Source organism: Pan troglodytes, chromosome 14 (assembly GCF_028858775.2).
Source record: "Pan troglodytes isolate AG18354 chromosome 14, NHGRI_mPanTro3-v2.0_pri, whole genome shotgun sequence".
Lineage (NCBI taxonomy): Eukaryota > Metazoa > Chordata > Mammalia > Primates > Hominidae > Pan > Pan troglodytes.
Window position 1 is genome coordinate 78,380,781 of NC_072412.2, and position 6,661 is coordinate 78,387,441.

The following is a 6,661-nucleotide window of genomic DNA, read 5'->3' on the forward strand; positions in this document are numbered from 1 at the left end:
ATGCTTCAGTCTCTCAAGTAGCTGGGACTACAGACACACACCACTGTGCCCAGCTAATTTTTTTGTACTTTTTGTAGAGATGGATTCTTACTTTGTTGTGCAGGCTGGTTTGAACTGGCTTCAAGCAATCCTCCCATCTTGGCCTCCCAAGTGTTGGGATTACAGGCGTGAGCCACCCCATTCAGCCTGTAATTTTTCTGAGAGAAAATAGTTATAAAGATTATACCTGCTTTGAGGGTGAGACTTGATCACATGACTGCTGTGTTAAATTAGATGCATTAGAATAGTATATGAAAAGTCAATTCTAGTTGGGTTTTCTGGAAGAACTATGGTAATAGCACCCTTTTCCTACCTTGTTTCCAGCATAGTGCAGACTGAATTCATTATTTGTCTGGAATCTACCTGGGCTAGATTGTGAAAAATGCACAGGCTGCCTGACAGCTGAGTGATGGAGGCTAACCAGGAGGGGAAGTGAATAACCTTTGAAATGGGAAGCTGAAGACAAGCTGCAAGCAAAACCAAAGACAGGAGTGCTTCCTCTATAGTTCCTATTATTCAGGGATCATGAGATGGGCTTTAGTCAATGCTAAGATCTGGCATCTTGTTCGGTGGCTTAGAGGAGTGATAGGACCAGCAAACAATTCAAAGGACCTCACCCCCCACCCCGCACCCCCACCCCACTACCATTGCTCTCACTGCCTCCCCTACCGCCCTGTGCTGTCTAGTGGGCTGCATTCCTTCAAGTTAAATGATACCTCTGGGACTTGCACCTCTCCAGAGTGATGGGGGCTAACCAGAAGGGGAAGTAACGTCTCAGTATGTCTGATCTGCATTTATGAGAAACAAAGCTTGGCACATAGTGCTGAAAGTGGGAGAAGACCTGAGAAATCCCAAGTGAGAAAGCATCTTCTGGCTGAGCATGGTGGCTCATGCCTGTAATCCCAGCACTTGGGAGGCCAAGGCAGGCGGATCACCTGTGGTCAGGAGTTCAAGACCACACTGGCCAACATGCTAAAACTCCATCTCTACTAAAAATACAAAAATTAGCCAGGTGTGGTGGCTCACACCTGTAATCCCAGCTACTTGGGAGGCTAAGCCAGGAGAATCACTTGAACCCAGGAGGCAGAGTTTGCAGTGAGCCAAGATCGTGCCATTGCACTCCAGCCTGGGCGACAGAGTGAGACACTGTCTCAAAAAAAAAAAAAAAAAAGAAAAAACATCGCTTGAACCTGGGAGGCAGAGGTTGCAGTGAGCCAAGATTGCGCCACTGCACTCTAGCCTGGGCGACAGAGCAAGACTCCTCTCAAAAAAAAAAAAAAAAGCTTTTTCTCTCTCCCATGTTAGTTCCCCTAGGGGTTCCCTAGTTAACCACATTTACTGCTAAATCTTAACATAGATTCTCAAACCTTTCCAAAACTGATGAAAGTGACAATGCAGGGATCATCATAATTTATCACAATTATTTGTATCTAAGTCATGCTAATGTCTGGTACATTGAAAGGTCAGGTTAATACCAGTTTTTCCTAAAATCCTAGGGCTCCCAGTGTCTTGCATTTTAACATGAGTGGTATTTTTGTGAAATTAAAACACTTTTGTCTTTGTTCCATGCAAAACGCCTCCCTCCCTCCCTCTCGCTCATTGTCTCTGAACTTGGCCTTGATTGACAAAATCCATTTCTATTAGGTAAAGCTGGTGAAAGCAGGAATGGTGTTTATCCAGGGCTTAAATTAAATCTTACAGAGCTTTTTCTCTGACTGCCCCTAGCTCCCTACAGTTTTCCATCAGTAGACTTCCAAGGAAGCTTTCATTTAGCCAGCTGTTTGCTCCTATTTTACATGATGGTTCTCGGTGTTCAGCAGGAACAAAGATCACAGATATTCCCATTTGGGTTTATCAGAAGCAACTGAGAACAACGAGCTCTTTTTATGTTGAAAATAGAGATTTAAAATTTATTCATAATCTTTACTTCTTCTCCCAACACATTCTCATCCCCATGGGCTCCTTTCTCTAATTAGCTATGCAAGTCTTGACACTAAAATTTAGCTACATGTTAATCTTTCATTTTTATTAGTATGGTGTCTTTATCTTCCTTCCTATATAAGCACAGTATATGCTTATATTTAAATACATTATATGTGTCCAAAAATGAGTACATTAAAATGACAACTTATAAAAACATTCAGTCTAATTCTATTGGTGAGAAAAAAAAATACATCTTAAATATGTCACTTCACAACCACTGAGCCACTCCTGAAATGAAGTTACTAGGTAGGTCTAATTTATACAAAAGAAAATGGAGTTGAACATTTATGAAGCTCCTACTATGTGCCAAGTGTAATGCTATGGATTTTATATCCATCATCTCCATTTAATCCTCATAGTGCTGTGAGCTGTTGTGTTGTTATTGTCAGACTTGGAGAGGGCACAACGAGTCCAAGCCTCCTGTCTGACACCAAAGCCTGAGCTGCCTACTAAATTATATTAGAGCCAACAGGAATCTTGGGGATTATCTAAGATAGCGGTTTTCCAAAGTATGGGATGAAATGAGGTGGTACACAGGGACATTGCATTTAAAATGCATTAAATACCACAGTGAAGAAGTTGATTTCAATACTCTTCTAATCCTTCTGGCGACATCTAGAGGAAATGCAGTTCCGTGTTCTGACACTTGCTCATCTGCTTTACTTTTTTATTTTTATTTTTATTTTTTTTGAGACGGAGTCTTGCTCTGTCACCCAGGCTGGAGTGCAGCGGTATGATCTCAGATCACTGCAACCTCCACTTCCCAGGTTCAAGTGATTCTCCTGCCTCAGCCTCCCGAGTAGCTAGGATTACAGCTGCGCACCACGATGCCTGGCTAATTTTTGTATTTTTAGTAGATGGGGTTTCACCATGTTGGTCAGGCTGGTCTCGAACTCCTGACCTCAGGTGATCCGCCCGCCTCAGCCTCCCAAAGTGATGGGATTACAGGCATGAACCACCGCGCCCGGTGCTCATCTGCTTTTCTACAGAAGGAAAAGTAGGTGTTAGAATCATAGTTTTAAAAGACAATACCTAGCAAAGATATTCCAGATTTAATTTAATTATTTTTATAGCTATGGGAAAATAATGCTGGTTTTTCCACTTAAGAAGTCATGGATATTTTAATTCTCAAAGTACATGCAAAATAAAGGTATTGCTGTTACAATAAAAAGGCGATTTGCTGGTAGGAGAGTAGGTAGATTCACCTCTAAAAAAACAGGTGAAATAGTTTTCCCACATATGTGAAAGTAAAATTATCTGAACGACCTCTTTAAAGGCTTTTGATATAATTCTCCAAGTGTACATCTGGCGATTTACTGCTTTAGGTAATCAGAGGTCATAGTGTGGACCGCTTCTGATATAACATGCATGCATGTTCACTCAGCTTCTGGGGAGCCATAAGATACCTCAATATTCTGGCCTTTTGGCCGGAACCGCCATCTTCCAATAATTCGCCAAAATGACAAACACAAAGGGAAAGAAGAGAGGCACCTGATATATGTTCTCCAGGCCTTTTAGGAAACATGGAGTTGTCCCTTTGGCCACGTATATGCGAAATCTACAAGAAAGGTGATATTGTAGACATCAAGGGAATGGTTACTCTTCAGGTGTTACCATGGCAAAACTGGAAGAGTCTACAACGTTATCCAGCAGGCTGCTGGCAGTGTTGTCAACAAACAAGTTAAGGGCAAGATTCTTGCCAAGAGAACTAAGAACACATTAAGTACTCTAAGAGTTGAGGCAGCTTCTTGAAACATGTGAAGGAAAATTATCAGAAAAAGAAGCCAAAGAGAAAGGTACCTGGGGTGCAACTGAAGTGCCAGCCTGCTCCACCCAGAGAAGCACACTTTGTGAGAACCAATGGGAAGGAGTCTGAGCTGCTGGAGCCTATTCCCTATAAGTTCATGGCACAATAGGTGTTAAAATAAAAGACCTCTGGACTGCTAAAAAAAAAAAAAAAATTCTGCCCTATTCTAATGGACAGTGTCACTTGTTAATAGATTTCCTGAGACTGATATTTAGGGCTGTCACATGCACCATCTTTTTTTTTTTTTTTTTAATTAAAGTTCTAGGGTACATGTGCACAACATGCAGGTTTGTTACATATGTATACATGTGCCATGTTGGTGTGCTGCACCCATTAACTCGTCATTTACGTTAGGTATATCTCCTAATGCTTTTCCCGACCCCCTCCCCCCACCCCAGGACAGGCCCCAGTGTGTGATGTTCCCCTTCCAGTGTCCAAGTGTTCTCATTGTTCAGTTCCCACCTATGAGTGAGAACATGCGGTGTTTGGTTTTCTGTCCTTGAGATAGTTTGCTGAGAATGATGGTTTCCAGCTTCATCCATGTCCCTACAAAGGACATGAACTCATCATTTTTAATGGCTGCATAATATTCCATGGTGTGTATGTGCCACATTTTCTTAATCCAGTCTATCATTGATGGACATTTGGGTTGGTTCCAAGTCTTTGCTATTGTGAATAGTGCCACAATAAACATATGTGTGCATGCATCTTTATAGCAGCATGATTTAAAATCCTTTGGGTATATACCCAGTAATGATGACTGGGTCAAACGGGATTTCTAGTTCTAGATCCTTGAGGAATCGCCACACTGTCTTCCACAATGGTTGAACTAGTTTACAGTCCCACCAACAGTGTAAAAGTGTTCCCATTTCTCCACATCCTCTCCAGCACCTGTTGTTTCCTGACTTTTTAATGATCGCCATTCTAACTGGTGTGAGATGGTATCTCATTGTGGTTTTGATTCGCATTTCTTTGATGGCCAGTGATGATGAGCATTTTTTCATGTGGCTGTTGGCTGCATAAATGTCTTCTTTTGAGAAGTGTCTGTTCATATCCTTTGCCCACTTTTTGATGGGGTTGTTTTTTCTTGTAAATTTGTTTGAGTTTTTTGTAGATTCTGGATATTAGCCCTTTGTCAGATGAGTAGATTGCAAAAATTTTCTCTCATTCTGTAGGTTGCCTGTTCACTGTATGGTAGTTTCTTTTACTGTGCAGAAGTTCTTTAGTTTAATTAGATCCCATTTGTCAATTTTGGCTTTTGCTGCCATTGCTTTTGGTGTTTTAGACATGAAGTCCTTGCCCATGCCTATGTCCTGAATGGTATTGCCTAGGTTTTCTTCTAGGGTTTTTATGGTTTTAGGTCTAACATTTAAGTCTTTAATCCATCTTGAATTAATTTTTGTATAAGGTGTAAGGAAGGGATCCAGTTTAGCTTTCTACATATGGCTAGCCAGTTTTCCCAGCACCATTTATTAAACAGGGAATCCTTTCCCCATTTCTTGTTTTTGTCAGGTTTGTCAAAGATCAGATGGTTGTAGACGCGTGGTATTATTTCTGAGGGCTCTGTTCTGTTCCATTGGTCTATATCTCTGTTTTGGTACCAGTACCATGCTGTTTTGGTTACTGTAGCCTTGTAGTGTAGTTTGAAGTCAGGTAGCGTGATGCCTCCAGCTTTTTTCCTTTGGCTGAGGATTGTCTTGGCAATGTGTGCTCTTTTTTGGTTCCATATGAACTTTAAGGTAGTTTTTTCCAATTCTGTGAAGAAAGTCATTGGTAGCTTGATGGGGATGGCATTGAATCTATAAATTACCTTGGGCAGTATGGCCATTTTCATGATATTGATTCTTCCTATCCATGAGCACGGAATGTCTTTCCATTTGTTTGTGTCCTCTTTTATTTCGTTGAGCAGTGGTTTGTAGTTCTCCTTGAAGAGGTCCTTCACATCCCTTCTAAGTTGGATTCCTAGGTATTTTATTCTCTTTGAAGCAATTAAAAATATGGAACACTTCACCAATTTGCGTGTCATCCTTGTGCAGGGGCCATGCTAATCTTCGCTGTATCGTTCCAATTTTAGTGTATGTGCTGCCAAAGTGAGTACCACATGCACCATCTTTTTTACAACATTTACAATACTCCAGTCTGGTATATATGAGCCCAACAGTGAACTTCATAAAAGAGAGATCTTTTTGTTGTTAGAACTGGGTTTCTCAAGTATAGCACCTCTGGAAAGGGAATGACTTTAACCTGTTATTTATTTACATTGTTGTAATTAAAAAGCAGTAATATAGATCTGCTGAGATGCTACAAAACTTCACCAGCCTACCATCATCAATGGTATATTCCCTAAGAATGGGACAATCCTGGGAAAGAGAAGCATCTGTCACTAGTCTTCTATTAAATTCTCAGCATCTACATCCAGAGCTTCGACTACCACTTTGGCCATCTGATTTTCAATCTCCTTCATCTTCCTCTCCAGTTGTGCCTCTTCATCCCATGAGATGATGTATAGTAACAGGCACTAAGGTGTGTGGGCTCCAGACTCAATTTACCAGGGTTCAAATCCTGGCTCTACCACTTCTGAGATTTAAGTTGTATACCACTTTGTGCCTCAGCTTCCTGACCTATAATAGGATGATGCTATCTATCTCTCGTGGTTGCTGTAAGCCTAAAGGTTAAACAATTTGATCTATTAAAAGCACCAAAACCAGTGCCTTGCATGCAGCAAGTTCTTAATGTTAGTTATTTTCAACCGCGTGGTACATGTTGTTTCCTGGATGCCCAGTCTATCCATTCATTCAGCCAACATGTATTTATTGAGCATTTATTATGTGC

The 6,661-nt window shown here is 41.0% G+C and overlaps 1 non-coding gene across 1 annotated transcript; it reads right to left on the minus strand.

The window, feature by feature from the left end:
* Window positions 1–5,820: 5,820 nt before the first annotated feature.
* On the minus strand, window positions 5,821–5,927 carry LOC112205317 (U6 spliceosomal RNA). Its single transcript, XR_002939212.1, has one exon. It is a non-coding gene; the product is annotated as a U6 spliceosomal RNA (small nuclear RNA).
* Between the last annotated feature and the right edge of the window lie 734 nt (window positions 5,928–6,661).